This window comes from Bos grunniens, chromosome 3, assembly GCF_055505025.1.
Source record: "Bos grunniens cultivar Pamir isolate PY7600 chromosome 3, Bosgru_T2T1.0, whole genome shotgun sequence".
Lineage (NCBI taxonomy): Eukaryota > Metazoa > Chordata > Mammalia > Artiodactyla > Bovidae > Bos > Bos grunniens.
The window spans coordinates 43,891,118-43,909,538 of record NC_141167.1 but is presented as its reverse complement, the minus strand read 5'-3'; the positions used below and the strand labels follow the sequence as shown (position 1 = coordinate 43,909,538).

Here is an 18,421-nt window from a genome sequence, read left to right as displayed (position 1 = left end):
GATGAAAACCACCAGAGGGTTTTGAGCAAAAAGAACAGTGTGATCAGATTAAATCTAGAAAGCTTCATTCCAGCTGCTGATTATAAAATAAAGGGTAGGGCAGCAAAAAAGAAACAGGACAGGACAATGAAAAAGCTGTCTCAAGCATCTAGGAGAGTAAGAGGGTAGCCTGGACTATGCTGGGAGCATGGAGGTGAATAAGAAGCCACTGGGCTCAAGATGTTTTTCTGTGGATGGAGCCAGCAGAGCTTTCTCTGGGAGTAACTCCTGGGTATGAGAAGAGGAAAGGAGTCAAAGATGCTCCAGGTATTTGGGGCCTGAGTATTTGGGTGAATGATATTGCCATTTCAGAGGCAGCGAACACTAAGAAAGGATGGGTTTGGGCAGGTGGGGGTACCTAAATCCAGACATTGCTTTATACATGATAAGTTTGAGATGTGTCATAGATAATCAAGTGCAAATGTTGAGCAGGCAGGTGTATATTAGAAGCCAGAGATCCAGGGGAGATTGAAGCTGGCCATAAATAGAAGGAGCTCTCGGGATCACAGGAAATTCTTGATAGAGACCAAAGCTCTGTGAGGACAGAGACTGTGTCTGTTTCATTGACCTCAGTGTGCCCAGCACTACCATTCAGTATGTGTGTGATGAGTAAATTAATCTGTGGCCATTAAACTTTTGCATGATGAATATCAGTTCAGTTCAGTCGCTCAGTTGTGTCCAACTCTTTGCGACCCCATGAACTGCAGCACATCAGGCCTCCCTGTCCATCACCAACTCCGAGTCTACCCAAACCCACGTCCACTGAGTCCGTGATGCCATCCAACCATCTCATCGTCTGTTGTCCCCTTCTACTCCTGCCCCCAATCCCTCCCAGCATCAGGGTCTTTTCCAATGACAGTTCTTCGCATCAGGTGGCCAAAGTATTGGAATTGCAGCTTCAACATCAGTCCTTCCAATGAACACCCAGGATTGATGTCCTTTAGGATGGACTGGTTGGATCTCCTCACAGTCCAAGGGACTCTCAAGAGTCTTTTCCAACACCACAGTTAAAAAGCCTCAATCCTTCGGCACTCAGCTTTCTTTATAATCCAACTCTCACATCCATACATGACTACTGGAAAAACCATAGCCTTGACTAAATGGACCTTCATTGACAAAATAATGTCTCTGCTTTTTAATATGCTGTCTAGGTTGGTCATAACTTTCCTTCCAAGGAATAAGCGTCTTTTAATTTCATGGCTGCAATCACCATCTGCAGTGATTTTGGAGCCCAGAAAAATAAAGTCAGCCACTGTTTCCACTGTTTCCCCATCTATTTGCTATGGAGTGATGGGACCAGATGCCATGATCTTCGTTTTCTGAATGTTGAGCTTTACGCCAACTTTTTCACTCTCCTCTTTCACTTTCATCAAGAGGCTCTTTAGTTCTTCTTCACTTTCTGCCATAAGATGGTGTCATCTGCATCTCTGAGGTTATTGATATTTCTCCGGACAATCTTGATTCCAGCTTGTGCTTCTTCCAGCCCAGCATTTCTCATGATGTACTCTGCATAGAAGTTAAATAAGCAGGGTGACAATATACAGCCTTAACGTGCTCCTTTTCCTATTTTGAACCAGTCTGTTGTTCCATGTCCAGTTCTAACTGTTGCTTCCTGACCTGCATACAGGTTTCTCACACAAAACAAAAGTACTAACTGAAAGTTTGCTTTATTATACCAGACCAAAAATAGAAAGCATGTCGTTTCTTAAGAAGTAATTAGCATATGATAGAATCAAAGCTTGACACTGAAAGGAATCTTTGAGGCCATTTAATGGAAGAGTTCAAAATTGTGGAGGCGGGGATGGTAGGGGAAGTAGATGGTTTATTGCCAAGGGTAGGAAAGTGTTGAGGGACCGCCCAGTGACAGTAAACTGAATAAATAATATCTTGACTATCAATGCACTACTCTTGTTCAAGTATATAAAGCTGTTGCAGTTAGTAAAATAAGAGAGAGTGATGTGTTCTCCAAAACAATAACTCCAATGACCAAGTGTCTTTGCAAGGGAGAGAGTTTAGTGAGTGAGTGTACTTTAGAAGTCTTTGGGAAACTCAGATCTAATCCAAGCCTTTTGTTATACTGATACAGAAAGGGAAGGGGAGTGGGATTAGTGACTCACATAAGTGACACAGCTAATTAATGACTGGATGGACCCCTCGGTCTCCTTAACCTGAGCCTGAAACTCTGTTCTGACTCTTAGCACCAACTTTCTTCAGACCAGTAATTGAGGTATCGCCTTAGGACAGAACTCATTTATTTTTGGCCATGGAATTATTTTAGTGATTTATTTTGCAGGCAATTTAATATGAGAATTATAATTAGACTTTGCTTTAGCTAATTTCAAAATCCATTTACAATTCCCTAAACACATTCCTTTTGGCAATGCTAAAGAATAAGTAGTCCAGGAAAGGTTGCTGAAAGTAAAATGTTTAATTTGCAGGAGATAATTTACCAAGTAAGTAATTCTCATGTCGAAAAATTAAAACTTGATTTGAGTTGCAAACATCATTTTAAGGAAGCTGAGAAACCTATGTAAACCTTCATGACAGGACACATCTGAATATCCACAGTTTTCAATTCACATCCTGGCTCCACAACTCAATTACCTGTACATACCTGTACATACCATGTTGGCCAAGCTAACGCAGTCCTTCAGGCCTCAGTTTATACATCTGCAAGATAGGGAGGGAGAGATTTCCTTTCTAATGAGGACATTAGAAAGCACACCATTTGATGTCTGCGCAGGCGAGGCCCTTGGGAAAGAGAGGAGCCCCTCACATCTTACACATGAGGAAATTGAAGTCTGTTAGAAGTAACCCAAAGAGACCATTGTGAGTTTAGCTGGCAGTCCAATCCCCTAGTTTTAACTGTGCCCCCCAATTCAGTCTCTGTCTCCTGATGTTCCTGGTTCCTAACTTCCTCCAGGCTGCATTTGCCAGGAAATTGCCCAGCCATGCCACCTGGACAGCTTCCCTGGTGGAGGAGGAGGTGCCCCGTGGGGGCCCGGCCCTGGGGCTGGCATCATCACAGTCTGAGCCTGTAGGCTGCCCTGGTGGCTCCATTAATCACACATCCCCGCCACTCAGCGCAGCTGGCCCCAGCCTGAGCACAGGCTCGTTTACAGTTGTTGCACAACAGGAAGCGGGGCCGGTGTTCAGAGCCGAGCTGGCCCACTGAGAGCCATGGCTCCAGGTGCCCTGGTCCTGCAGCCACGGGCGTGCCCTGGCCTCAGCATTTGCCGTGGGGAGCAGCAGTCTTCTCCTGCAGCTTGGGGTGGGTTTGGAGGGTGAGGGGTTGCTTTGGTTTTGTCCACTGTCACTTGTTTGGCAGCCATGACCAGAAGGCAGGGCGGGGGGTGCCTTTTGTGGAGTCAGGGTTCCCCTGCAGAGTTCTCCCACAGTGGCTGCAAGCGAAATGGCAGAGGCGTGAGTCACTGCATAAGACGGGAACAGGAAGACATCCTGTTGATGCCAAACCATTTTCAGTTCAGTTATGAGAATTTACACCCCCCCCCCCCAAAAAAAAGGAAAAATTAGCATTCAGCGTGCATCTCCCCCAGCGCAGTGGGGTCTAGCGCCTGGCTCTGGCCCCTGTGAAGGATGGCCCTGGACACAGCTTGGTTTAGTGCTCAGGAAATTGGCCATGTCCTTGATCTGCTGCATCTGTGATGGGATCAGAGAACCCTCTTTGCCAAAGAAACTTTCTGTCCGAGGTTTTGTTTGGTTTTTGATTTTTGTTTTGTTTTGATCCAGATATGTTCCCTTGTTTCTCCTCTTGGGATGGTAATGTGCTGTATGGCTTTTTAGGATTTTCTTTTGTGTAAAAATTGTTCATGTTTTTCTGACAGGAACTTTTGCTTATGAAGATCAACTGAGAATTTATAATATTTGAGGAACTCTCTGCTCCTCATGAATTCCTCATGGAATTCTCATAATCCCCTTGTTCTTAAATTATTCATTATATAGTGAATAGCTCCTATCTATTGAATGCTCAGAGGCAGGCACCCTTTTAAAAACTTTACATACACCTTTAACCTTTACAACAGCTCCAGGAGGTAGAGGGTCTATTGTTATTCCGAGTTTGCAGATAAGGGGGACTGAGCTGGGGTTAAGCAATATCCAGAGTCACAAAGTTAGTTGAATGGCAAATGCCAGAACTTAAGCCCTGTTCCTAATCATGTTCCTTGCCAGCATTTACAGAAAGTATGTCAGCAGAACTTTGATCTCATGAGATGTTCCTAAGAAAATGTAACTGTGTTCAAATAATTAGGGGAAATGCTGTAAACCACATGTCTCTTGCAGATCATAAGTGCATCTTAGTGTGGAAAGACCCTGAGAAGTCCTGCGTGGAAGAAGTCTTGCTCTTGCTCAGTCTACTTTGTTTGAACTAGAGCTTTTCAAAATAGATGTGAAATGGACCCTTATTTCCTTGTATACCTATTAAGTGGTAATGCATTTTGAGATGCACCACCCTGGTATATGAAAGTATACAACCAGGTGTGAGTGTGTGGGCTTTGGAGCCAAAATACCTGGGTTACGTACCATATCTGCTACTATGTGGGTAAGCTATATCTGCTTCCTCTGCCCCACTTTCCCATCTGTACAATGGGGAAATATAATAGCACTCTCTCACAGGGTGATGGTGAGGACTAAATTAGTCAATACATCTAGAAGGCCTAGGAGAGTGTTGCGCACATAGAGAAGTACTCATTCTAAATGTAGAAGAATGAATCAAAACACTTGCTACCTGTGGGGTCTGGCCAAAGCCAAAATGCTATTTCATGATGTTTAGAAACACAACAGAGGAAGTACACCCTCCCTCTTCCCCTCAGTGCTCTCTCTAGCTGCCCTAGATTCTGCCTTTCACCATCTGGTTGGTCCTGATAGCAGCTCAGAGCTGGGCTTGGGTCTGTCTCCCTTTGAGTCAAGATTAGCATGCACTCTTGCTGGGACAGGGGACAGCTATCGGTGTTAGCCACACGCTTGTGGGTGTCCCCAGCAGAATCTGCGGAGAGAGTATGCTGGTGAGAAAGGAGCTCAAGTTCCCTGGGTTTCAACAAGGCAGCTGCCCTTGCATGCTATTCGCTCCTGGATTTCCAGAAGGGGAAGATGATTGGAAAGCATTGCACTTTCACTGAATTTGCTGCTCCTCCTGTCACCTGCCACTCACCAGAGCAGCTCCTCCAAGGGGCTCCAGCAGTGGATGAGAAGCCTTACAATTCTGCAGGCTCGGATTCTGGTGCTAGTGTCTCAGCACCCAGCCAGCCTGAGCCACCTCCTGCGAAGTCTTGCAGCAGCCAGATAGCGTTTTGGTGGGGCTCCCTGCTCTTCCCCTCCCCGGCATATTCCAAAGTTGCTTGTGCATTGACTCCCGGGAAGGATCAGAGAGACATCCATTGGGGAGAAGTAAAGCAATTACAGGAATTTGCTAATTTTTTTAAAATGACTTGCTGTTGCCCTTGGTGATTTTTCTCTAAATTGTAAATGCCTCAAAATGAGAAATTCAAATTAGCAAAATGCACCAGTCCTCTCTGTATGAGCAAGGCTGGTTGTCCATGATATAGTTATTATTGAGTAAAAAGTGAAATTTGCAGAACTATATATAAGTATAGTTCCATTTGTTTGAAAATCCACATATATGTGTGTGATGGTTATGTTTGGAAGGGCCAGGAGAAGGTCTGGAAGGAAGGAAACAGACTAGGAACAGTAGTTACCCTTTTGGAGTAAAATTAGAAGGAAAGAGTTTTAACTTTTTGTCCAATTCACATGCATATAGGTTGAATTTTTCAACATATTTCTTTTGTTATTAAAAGAAGAAGAAAATAACAAAAGGGAAACACCCCTAGCTAGCTCCAAAAATAGGGCTAGACTAAATAATAGTGGTTAATAATGGGTGTTGTCAGCCTGGGCTGGGAGGTTTTGCAGCGAGAAGGAAGGAAACTCAGACCAGACCAGAAAATGGGCCAATTGCAGTCCCAGTCAGCACAGCGCCGGCTCGGCTCAGCCGTGCGGTGGGTGGCTTTGGAGCCTGTGCAGTTACTAGTGGCGCTGTTTTGCTTTTCCTTTCCCACGCCTTCCCTCCGGTAAGCCACCCAGGCTGCTGGGGTCCTGGGGGATTCAGCTCCCCCCATACTGCCCTTGGCCGTGAAAAAGCACTTTAATCACCCAGGCCCTGACTGAATGGAGGCGTCCTCCCCCAGCTCAAACACAAGTGGGCACTGACTGCCAAGAGGGCCGTTGTTATCACTGGGTCACCTCTGCAGAGTCCCCTCCCTGAGAAAGTGCCTCCCCCGGAGCTTGGAGCCCTGCCCGGGGGAAAAGATTCGAGAGTGTGAGACAGAGTAGGGAGTGCCTTGTCTCAAATTCAGGAACTGGGGTCCTTTCCCAATTCTGAGGAGCCTTGGACAAATCAAATTTCCTTTTGCCTCAATTTTCTCAGATGCTAGACTTAAAAAGTAATTTAATTACAGGGCAGTTGGAGGTGTGATAATAGACATGAAAGGGCTTCAAAAGGTAAAAGGTGGTGTTTTGTTTTTTTTTTTTAAGGTGGCTATTTGAAAGAAAAACTGGCCCTTGGATATTAGTAGTGCTGTGCTGAGAAGAGGGGGGAGGGGTGGGTGGTGCTGGTGCTCAGTGCCTGAACGGATTTCTCTCCCAACACAGCGTTCACTTTCTGCATTGATTGGGAAGCAGAGCCCCTTCCTTTGCAGCAAAGTACTTGCTGTCCTAGGAATGCCCTTTGTAGATAAGAAACATGAGGGCCTGAGAGGTTGAATTTGTTCTTATTGTTCACTCAGTTGTTTCCAACTCTGCGACCCCAAGGACTGCAGCACACCAGGCTTCCCTGTCCTTCACCATCTCTTGGAGTTTGCTCACAGAATGATCTGTCTCTTTTTCCCACCTTCCCAGATCCCACCAGAAGTCAGGGAACAGGGCCCAGAGTGAGGCTGGACTCTTGGACTCCACGTTCTAAGCATTTAACCGAACCCTTCTCATGCAACTGTCCCTTATTCTGAGGGTAGCTATAACTGGTTGTCAGCACCTGTTGAAGAATGACTTGGAGTGGAACTCCACTCCTCACAGATACTTCCTGTAGGGTTTACCAGTTTTCCCTCCAGATGTCAGTCATTCAGTGTGGGTAGAGACATCAGATGGTCCAGTTGAATGGCGCACCTGAACTTGTCCAGCTCATTTATGCTACGCCCTGTGGGCTTTTTCTGCCTCACCTTCCCACTCTTTTTCCTCATTCACTCAGAAACTAAAGAGATGTTGCACCTTCATTTGTTAAGTAAATATTTATTGAGTGCCACCATGCGTAAGACTAAAACCATATCTGTCTTTCACTGGCTTAAGTTCAGAGAGGGTGGGGAGCACCAAGAGATAAGCACACAGATAACGCCATTACAAAGCCAGAGGCAGTTTAGTGCCTGAGCGGTGCAAGGACTGTTTCAGACCCTCAAAAGAGGAACAACTCATCTCCATCTGACAGACCCAGGAGAGACATATCTGATCATATCATTCTCTGCTTAAAATTTTTCAGTGGTTCTCAGTTGCAATGGCACCCCACTCCAGTACTCTTGCCTGGAAAATCCCATAGATGGAGGAGCCTGGAAAGCTGTAGTCCATGGGGTCGCTGAGGGTGGGACACGACTGAGCAACTTCACTTTCACTTTTCACTTTCATGCATTGGAGAAGGAAATGGCAACCCCCTCCAGTGTTCTTGCCTGGAGAATTCCAGGGACGGGGGAGCCTTGTGGGCTGTCGTCTGTAGGGTCACACAGAGTCAGACACGACTGAAATGACTTAGCAGCAGTTGCCTCCAGCATAAAATCCCAACTCCGGAGCCTGGCAGCCTACCATTTGACTCTCTCCCACACCCCTTCCAGCTCTTCTTCATGGTGTCTCTGCTCTGGTGAACGTAACTGCTACCTGCCTTTCCCTGCACAGCACCAGGGCTTTCATAGCCTTTGCCCTTCGGTTTGGAATGCCCTACCCTCCCAGCTCCCACGCCTGCAGTACGGTGCCACCTTCCCCTTGAAGCCTGCCCAGATTTCCCCTAGCCAGAAGGAATCACTCCCTCTTCAGAACTCCCTCTTTGCTGACCCCCTTTGCTGTCTCTCCTGATGCAGCTTTTCTGCTTTAGGTTATTTGTGGACGTACCAGTTTTCCTTCTGCTGAATGGAAAGCTCCTTGAGGGTTTGTTTATTTATACATGCTCAACGCCTCCCAAAGTATCAGAGCAGCTCCCCAATAAACAGCTAGCCACCCCCCTGATAAACACCTATGAGAGGGAGGGTTAGGGGTAGCTTTTGACTGGAGGATCAGCAGAGACTTGGTGGTAGAAGTAACCCGACAGAACCTGGAAACAGGGGTGACATCTCAAAGTGGGTTGAGGAAGTCAGAGTTCAAGCCCAGGGACCATTCGAAGGGCTGCAGGTCAGGTGATTGTTCTCCACCTCTTTTGGGTGGTGGGTCCCCTTTGATTAATGCTATGGACCCTCTCCCTGAAAAATGTAAATACCCACTGTTTCACAGAGGGCATTTGGGCCTTTTGGGGAATAAAGAATCCCCAAAACAAAATACTAGTTGAAGACTGAAAAGGTAGATTACAGCCATATTGTGCAGGGTTTCTGGGCCACAATGAAAATGCATTTACTTTAGCAGTTAAATTGGGAACAGTTGATTTTTCTTTTTTTTTCTTTTTTTTTTTTACTTTCTCTTGAAGTATAATATCTTACAGCTACTGAGCCAAATCATGATTTTTTTCACAAGTTAACCACACACATATAACCAGCTCTTGGAAAAGTCCCCTTGTGTTCCCTTTGCCACCTTCCCCTTCAGGAGTGACCACTAGCCTGATGTCTAATAGCATAGATTAGTTTCACCTGGTTTTGTGCTTAGTGACCTCATAAGGTAGGTCCTTCTTTTTATTCTTTGTGTCTGGCTTCTTTCAAATGGCAACCCACTCCAGTATTCTTGCCTGGAAAATCCTATGGTAGAGGAGCCTGGAGGGCTACAGTCCAAAGGGTCACAAAGAGTGGGATCCAACTGAGCGTGTACACACGTGTACACATACACATAGGTTTCTTTCACTCATCATTATGTTTGTGAGATTCATCCACATTGTTGCATGCATTTGAAGCTTGTTCATGGTCATTTGCTATGGAATACTCCACTGAGTTGTTATTCTCCTGCTTGGGTCATTTGGGGGCGGCTATGAACATTCTAATGCATTCTTTTGGTAGATATGTGTACACAGTTCTCTTAGCTACACACCTTGGACTGGGAGGGCAATATGCAAATATTCTTCCCAAGTGCAGAGTGCCATATTTTGTATTTCCCATCCAGTTGATGATTCTGAGGGGCATCCTAAGATTAGAGCAGAATTTCAGGAAGATTTATCTGGCTGTGGTATCTTTGATGGCTCAGAGTGGTGGTTTCAAGTTGTGTTTTGTTTCAAGAGCCCTGGGAATCTGCAGAGTCCCTTTAGGGTCTGCCACCGAGCAGAGAGGAGGGAGACTTGAGTTAGTGGTCGTGCTCTGAGCTCCTCATTCACAGCCGCCCTCCAGCAGAGCAGGTGTGCTCCTATCTGTTTAATTAGCTTTTACCATTATCTAGAATTACTGGTCCATGGCCAGCAGTCTCACAATTTGACAGCTGTTGGGGGAGAGCTCAGGGAAACCAAGAAAAGCAGTTTTAATCATCTCCAAACACATGTCAAGAAAGGTCCTGATCCAGAGGCTGATGATAGGGACACCAGAGAAGAAGGTGCAGATAGGAAAATAGAACCTGTAGGACAGGTCACCCCTTTGAATCCTTTGAATGTCAGGATGCAGGGGGATACTTTCAGAAACAGAATTGAAGTTTTGAGTCCCAGTAACTGTAGTAAAAAAAAAAAAAAAATGGAGAAGGGGGTGGCAGAGGATGAGATGGTTGGATAATATCACAACTCAATGGACATGAATTTGAGCAAACTCCAGGAGATAGTGAAGGACAGGGAAGCCTGGTGTGCTGCAGTCTATGGGGTCACAAAGAGTCGGACACGGTTTAGTGACTGAATAACAACAAACCATAGTAAAGGTTGTTTTAGTAGCAGAGAGGTTGTGAATCCAAGCCCAGAGAAGGGCCCCCCTACCGGGGAGAGGAAGAGGAACCCAACTTCTACCAAGTTTAAGGAGCAAGCAAGCTGTGTGGATGCAGGGGTCCTGCACACAGCTCCAGGACCAGACACAGATAGAAGAGTCTTCTGCAAGCCCTTGGAAGGAGGTGGAATGAGGGAGGACAGACAGAGGAAAAGTAGGTACACCAGCAAAACCTTCAAGGACAACTGAGCTTGGTGAACTCAGAGACAGAAAGATGTCAGCCCGGGAGACACCGCAGGACAGTCAGAGGCATAAAGGCATGCCCAGGGGCGGATCAGGGCTCAGAGACCGAGTCAGAGTCAGGAGGGCAGGACAGGCCAGCAGTGTCCGTGCCAAAACGTGGACTCATTCCAAGAGTTCTTCAGCTTTATCTGGAATCATGGCATTCCACGGAAGTGCCTTCTTAACCATCAGTAGTGTCCAGGGTTCTAAGTGTATTATTGTGCTGTTATCTCTGAAAATCTGCAGCTGTGTGCTTTTGCACATGGCAACTCAACCAGAAATTTCAGTTCTCTCTGCTAGCCTTTCCCAGAACATTCTGGGTAAAAGAGACCTTACTGTATTTGCGAGCATGGCTTTATTTTAAAAACATCCATGAACAGTATTTTCTCTCCCATATGCTTGCTTCTTTAAAACCGACTTGGTGAGGGAAGCTCCTTCCTCCACCCTCCCCTATTTGGACTGGCCCCCACTTATAAAAGTCTGCTGGGGCTTCAGAAGCAGCTCTGTGCTGACCTCAGCCCCCTCCCATGTGCATAATTGTCTCTGGATACTAGATTCAGTGTCTTGATCATTATGACAACATAAAAATATTAAGCACTTAAACCAATGATCTGGTAGTTCTGAAGAGCAGGACAGAGAGACCACTCAGAGAGAAGCAAAGAAAAGGTGCTGCTGCTGCTGAGTCACTTCAGTCGTGTCTGACTCTGTGAGACCCCATAGATGTCAGCCCACCAGGCTCCCCCGTCCCTGGGATTCTCCAGGCAAGAACACTGGAGTGGGTTGCCATTTCCTTCTCCAATGCATGAAAGTGAAAAGTGAAAGTGAAGTCGCTCAATCGTGTCCAACTCGTTCGAGACCCCATGGACTGCAGCCTACCAGGCTCCTCCATCCATGGGATTTTCCAGGCAAGAGTATTGGAGTGGGGTGCCATTGCCTTCTCCAAAGAAAAGGTGCAGAGAACGTATATTGTTGTCCTTTGTTAAGGATGAGGAAGCTGAGGCCTAGAGAGAGGAAGTGACATGCTCGAGGCCACCAGCTTGGCAGAGAAATCAGGGAATCCCAGGTGTTATGCTGAACAGTCCTGACATGTCCCAGTCCCTTTGGCTCTTTCACCCAAGTGTACATGCAGATCACCCAGACCTTTTTCAGAATGTACTTTTCCCAGGACTTATCCTGAAATTCTGATTCTGGAGATTAGGGGTGCATTGAAAGAACTGCCCAGGTGAAAAAGCAAACCGGTTAGAAATCCAACTTCTAGACACTTTGTGGTTTCTATGTTTCACTCCACACTACCTCTTAAGGGCAGGTATAATCTGCTTCTAAGAAAATGTCATTAAACAGGTTGTATTTCAGAGAGGAAAACCAATACTTTCCTCTATTTAAGAAGTATATGAAATTATTAAAAGTGAAAGTTACACTAATAGTAAGAGGGGAAGCAGCCGTTAGGCTACTAAGAAATAGGAGTTTTGCAAGGCAGAGGATTCTTATACTTTTCCAGTTATCTGCAAAAATCTCTTACTTATTACTCACATAAATTTGCATGTTAAATTCAAGAGGTTCACACAAGTCCATAAATAGAAATTAAAATAAAATTAAGTATTTAGTTGACCCTCTCTGGTATAGATGGTATATGAGAAAGCATTTCATAAATTTCAATCTTGGTGGCATTATGATTACCCCAGACCTACCACATTAGAAATAGAATACCAGATTTCAACACTGGGTCAAGGCAGAAATGACATAACAAATAGCAGCTTCTACATGTGACATGTAGGTATATTTTCCTAGAATTTAACTGGGGATGGTTTTCATTTATAAACAAAGGTATGAACATCCCACAACCATGGGATTGCTGGGTTTCTTCATTTATAAATGTTGACACTGACAGGTAATGGCTGTTTATAAGACTTGGATGTGTTTATTTACTCAGTCTATTAAAATCAGTCTCACAATTTCTACATGTAAGTAAACATGTGTCATTTGACTTGTATTATGCATAAAATTGTTCCAAATAATCTCCTGAGCTTCTGAAAATACCCCAAGGACAAACTTTGATAGAATCTACTTCAACCTTCTGAAACTCCTATTTGGTTCCAGACCACTAAATGCTGATTTCTTGTGATCGGTCTCAGGAATTTACTCCCTGGACTCATTAAGTGTTAGAAAAGTTTAACTTTACTGTTAAATGCGTTAAATGCATGAGTAAATAAAAGGCACTAATGTCGTTGTATTGGTATTAATATTTGCTGGAAAGTGTGTGTTACTTCCAGCGCCACTCGTAACATGAATCGTCCTTGGGAAGCAGCCCGTTCTGCTCCACTGTAAGCAGCTGACCTGCCCACGCGATGAAGCCATCTGGGGGAATTTCCTTCTTTCCAGCGCTTGCAGCACCAGAATTGTACTTTCTTATGTTTGCCCTCAATACAAGGGGGAAAGTGCCAGCGAGGCCAGAGGCCAGATAAGGAGCTGCTTTTGAAACCAATGGTACCAGGTAGCCTAAAACCAACCTCTGTGTCGCCCTCACTCTCATAACTACAGGAAAGAGGAAAGTGTACACACTAGTGATCACTTCGGAAAGTCAAATAGAGCTGTGCTCAGGACACAAAAGGAATTATGCAAAATATTATACTTGAGATGTTTGTTATGGTTCCTAACTGATACAGAATCAGGCCTAATACAGTGAATTTCTCTGACTTAACCTCTTCATTCAGAGATAACACATCAAGGAAGTATTATCTGAAGGAATCTTTTTTAATGTGACATGATTCCCATTTGTCTCAGAAATTCTGACTTTTTATTTTTATACATTGAGTTCAGGCCCTTATCATCACTCACCTAAAATACAGTCACAGATCCCTTGTCAATTTTATTGGATAAAGTATTTATTAAATTCCTGTTCTATGTCTAGCCCCAGGAATATATTCTCCCTTCTGTTTTCTGAATTATGAAGAGGAAAAAATTGCAAAGCCATCACTTCCTGCCAAGGCCATCCATGTGTCTCATAACAAACCAAATCAGTATGTATTTATTTTGTGTGCACAGCATATGGAAGAAGTAAAGTACTGTGTAATACAGGGTGGCTGGCCTCAAGGGCCAACTGTCAGATTGAGAATTAAAGAAGGACTCTGGTGGGTGCAGTAGATCCAAATATTTGTGAGAAGTATGATGACCGTAGTTGGAAAGCCAGCTCTTGGGACCTGTGGTCTGGTAAGTTACTAACACACTAAGAGGAGCAGAATATTTGAAATAGTTCTGGCCTGGAAAATCTGGGACCGAAAGTAGCCATAGAAATTCTTTTTCAGGGTTTACAGGCAGTATCCTTTCCCACTGCATTCCATTTGATGATCTTATTTTGTGAAATTCTTGCCTTTAAGAGAACAAACCTTAATGAGCAAGCTGTTGGTAGTAACATGCTGTGTATTTAAATGTGTCATCTTTCCAAAGGTTTTAAGTATCATTCTGTCATGATTTATCTTTTGCTTGATTCAACCCTCTTTTTCAAAAGTTCTCTATTTCATTGAAAGAAAAAGTTTAATGGATTTGAATTAATTCGTGTTTCTAAGGAATTTTATATCACCTCTTAAGATGAACGGGAATATTCTGAAATTTTACAAAAGTAGTTGAGCTCCAGTAAAAGTGTGCCGTTTGGGGGCCAACTTATTTAAATTGCATTGATGTTGCTAATGAGGTTTGGACCTTAAATGCCTTGGCTTGGTTTCCTAGTCCATGTTTTCCCTCAAGTAACATTTTTTTGAAAAGGAGACAATCAACAGGTTTGCTTTGAAAGAGTTCTAATCCTTTTACATAGAGAATAACTACAAGAAGCTTCCTCAGGGACCCCTTGTATCTTCAGTTCTTTTCCTTTGAAAATATATACACTTTCAGGTCCCTTGAGGTTTGAAACAAACAAGTACTTTACCTATGAGGGCCAGCATGGAAAGTTCATCTTGCTGGTTACTCCAGGAGTTTGATAGACACTGCTTTTCCCCAAGTCCAGACACGTTTGATTGGAGGTTGGGCATGTTCCCTGCCTATAGTTTCAGGGGAGAAGGTGAGATGAAGGAAGAAAGAAAAATTAAATATTCTATTATGTAGTCTGTAGCATGTACACCTTATGGGTATCTGGACCAGAGTTGGGCCTTTGTTTTTCGTCGGTGAATGCACGGAGGGGCCCGGGGCTTCCTGGCAGGTTAACCTTTGGCATCTGTGACCTGAGTCCTGAATGCTGTATACAGCGGGCAAAGGGCCCAGATCTTAGCTGCCTTAATCCCATCTGTGCCTCCTCTAAAGGCAATTACTTCCTCTGCACTGTGGACATTGGACATCCTTGCTAGATGGTGATCTGGAAGAGGAAACGGTAGATAATAATTAACGTATCTCCCACACTTTAATGACAGAGCTCATCTTATAGTATTGGTAATTACTGTGTTACAGGCTATGAAGTGTTTTGGATCATAGAATCTTTTAACTTTTTACCCTGGACATTTTCAAACATACACAAAAGTAGGGTGCATTCCGCGTACCTGCCACCCAGCTTCAACAACGAGCAACACATCATTGGCCAGCCTTGCTTCATCTGCCTCCTCAGCCATTCTCCCCACCCTCCTGGTTTGTCACCAGAGGTTAATTCTTCCTTGAATTGTATGTAAATGTTACTAGTAGGTGCTCTTCTGTGATGGGCTCCCCTTCAGTCAGGGTGATGTCCGAGAGATCCACCCAAGCTGTTGCTGCATCAGTAGTTGGATTCCCTTTTTCGTTGCCAATTAGACGACTTTCAGCCACATTTTTCTAAATATTCCCCTGTGCTCTGCGCCCATGTGCTTGTGTGCTCAGTCGCCTCAGTTGTGTCCAGCTCTTTGTGACCCTGTGGGCTGTAGCCCGCCAGGCTCCTCTGTCCACGGGATTCTCCAGATAAGAATACTGGAGTGGGTTGCCATGCCCTCCTCCAGGGGATCTTCCCAACCCGGGGAATGAACCTGTATCTCCTACATCTTTTGCATCACAGGCAGATTCTTTACCGCTGAGCCACTGGGGAAGCCCCATGCTCACCACCCATGTTTCTGAATTAATGGGTCTCCCCTTATCCTTCCACTGCCCTTCCCTTCACACTGTGCAAACCACTCACTCAGGGGCCCCCAGTCACCACGTTCCATGAGCTAGGCTTGCTCTCTCCTTCCTTTACCTCTGTGAAGTGACTAATAACTGCCCCTCCTCTTAGTTGTGTGAATAACTATTGCTGGGATTTTTTTTTTTTTTAATCATAAAAGCATCACACGTGGTTAAGAGCACAGCCTCTAGAGCCAGGCTGCCGGGTCACAGTGCTGGCGCCTCCACTTACCTTCGTTCTGACCTTGGCTGTCTGTGTTCTAAGCATCTGCCTCCCTCAGTTCCTTTAATCCTAAACTAAGAAAAACAATAGTAAGAACCTCATAGCGTTGTTTTGCATCGTTTTGAGGATGAAGTAAGTTAATATCTGTAAAGCTCATAGAACAATGCTTGCAAGTGTAAGAGCTGTACAAGTATTAGCTATTAAGAGCAAAATGAATGAATAAAAATGTGCACATGCAGGACTGCATCAAAATACTAAAAATCCCCTAAAATCCTTACCACCTAGTGATAGCTACATTGTGGAATATTTTCTTCCAGTGTGTTTTTTGGATATAATGTATTTTAACTAAGCATATTTATGACTAACTGACTAAACATATTTACACAGTGTTAACTTGTCCTTCCTGCCTCTCTTCCCCTGGCTTTTGTGGCAGTGTCACCCTGCCCCTTCTCTGCTCCTTTAAAGCTGCCTTTCTGGTCCCTGCCCACACGGAGAAGGCCCAAGGGTGTGCTCCGCTCCTCTCTCCATGCCCTGCATCCAGAGGCCAGCACTCAGCCACCACCTCCGGGCAGCTGATCCCCATTCAGCCCAAAGAAAGAAGTCTTGTTCATTCTCACATTTCTTACCTCTTGTATCCAGCTTTTTCTTTGCATTCCAATTGCCTCCATCTGTTTGAAATCTTATGTTCTAACTCCTAAGAGCAATAATGATGCTGATAGGTAACACTGGGTGGTTTCCATGTGCTAGGTTCTTTTCTGTAATTTAATCATTATGGTCCTGTGAGGTGGGCACTCTTGTTACCCCATTTTACAGATAGAGCACCTCGAGGTTCAGTGAGGCTAAGTGGTTCATTCCACCTACGCACGGAGTGCAGATTTGAACCCAGTTCCATCTGATCAAAAATGGGATCTATACCAAATTGCCTGCCCCCCAGACCTTCCACGGAAATGTTCTACTTGTCCCTCTCAGTTCCCCACTTCTGTTCCATCCTGCATAAGGTTGTTTGATTGTTTTTCTGATAACACTCCCCATGCCTGTCATTCTACTTAGTAATCTTTGGTGGCTCCCATTTTCATGTAACAGAGTCAGCCTTCATCCACTCCACTGCTCCCCTCAATAACCATTCCGAGAGTCTCCCCACTCCTTGACCACCACCCGTCCAGTTCATATCCTCAGGGGATTGGTCCGTTTAAGACTTGTGTCCTGCGTGCATGTCTGCTTGCTCAATCCCTCACTGACTGTCTTCTCTAAGCTCCTAATGCTTGCATTTGGCATGCCTTTTGGCCCACTGATATTCCTTATTCATATTCAGTACTTAGTCCATCTCGTTGGAATCACAAGCCCTTTAATCACCCGTGTAACACCCACATTCATTGTTTGTCAGCCATGCCCAGCCCCAGCTGGTGGCTGTAAATGTCAGGGAGCTGCACACACTCGTCTCAGTCCTTCTCAGCCTCTCTCTCTCTCTCAAACCCACTCCTGTGCCCTGTGCGTTCAAGCTGCTGTGCCGTTCAAAGCAGAATGACTAAATTGCTTAATCTAAAGTGGATGGAACAGTATTTGCCTGCTGCCTCACTTTCAACTCTCCCGTTAGGTGTTTGGTTGCTTGGTTGTTTGTTTTAATTCACTTGGGGCAAGTAGGTGAACTCCTCTCTGCTTAGCAGTATTAGAAAACATGCCCTCTGTTTAAAGTCAATCAGATGCTAGGCCTTTATGACCAGAATCCTAAATATCTCTGTTCTGCTGCTTTGTCAGCCCATTAAGAACGAGGGTAGAATGGCTATGTTGTGGACAACATACTGGGTAATAGAGCTTATTGTAGACAATGTCCAGCCCTGCTCAGCTTGGGGAGCTAGAGAGTGTGCAAGGCACATCCCCCAGGAAGGCTGGTGGGAGAACTCCCAATAGGTCACATAGATGAAGAAGAAGGCACCAGTTGTCTGGGCTTGGGGATAAAAGGGCCATCAACTGTGCTTGCTTCAGCAGCACATATACTAAAATTAGAATGATACAGAGATGATTAGCATGGCCCCCATGCAAGGATGACATGCAAATTTGTGAAGCATTCCATATTTTTAATTAATTTTTGAGAGTTTGATATTGAAACTCCAACTGAAAATCTCATCTACTTAAAAATAATTGTAATATAGAGCGGAACTATATATAACTTGGTTCTGTATTTTCCAAGTCTCCTGTAAATGTGTTATCATGCTTTCATAATTAGAAAAACAAAAAAGAGGAAAAGGCCATCAACTACATAACCACAGGTAAGAGATGAATGGCCATCTGGAATGTTCTTCCTCCTTCCTTAGATTGGTCCTGTGTGCCTTGCCAGGAATAACTTCCTCAAGGTGAAGTGCCTGTGTCTTTGGGAGCAAATGAATGATTTCCAAACAACAGAAGAACATAGCAAAGAGCCCATTTCATTGCACCCCCCAGGTGCTCAGCACCTGTGAAGGGAAGGAGCCTGAGAGTCGGGGTGACTCCAACAAGGAGCCCCTAGATTAGTGCTTCTCCAGGAGTGGTCTCCACACCACACCAGCAACATCAGCCCTTCAGGGAACTTCTCACAAATGCAAATTCTCAACCCTCCAGCCTAGACCTGCTGACTCAGAGGTGGAGAAGCACTGCTCAGGGGGCTTCCTCACTTCAGATAGCATCCTTTGCTCCCCAAAGCAGTGAGGCCTTGGAA

General features: G+C 44.8%; 1 protein-coding gene and 1 non-coding gene across 12 annotated transcripts in view; both read left to right on the top strand.

The window, feature by feature from the left end:
* Positions 1–18,421, top strand: part of GNG12 (G protein subunit gamma 12) — a 141,610-nt gene that overhangs the window by 104,489 nt on the left and 18,700 nt on the right. The window lies entirely within an intron of this gene.
* LOC147375572 (U6 spliceosomal RNA) lies at positions 17,700–17,806 on the top strand. The gene has a single exon (XR_015161772.1). It is a non-coding gene; the product is annotated as a U6 spliceosomal RNA (small nuclear RNA).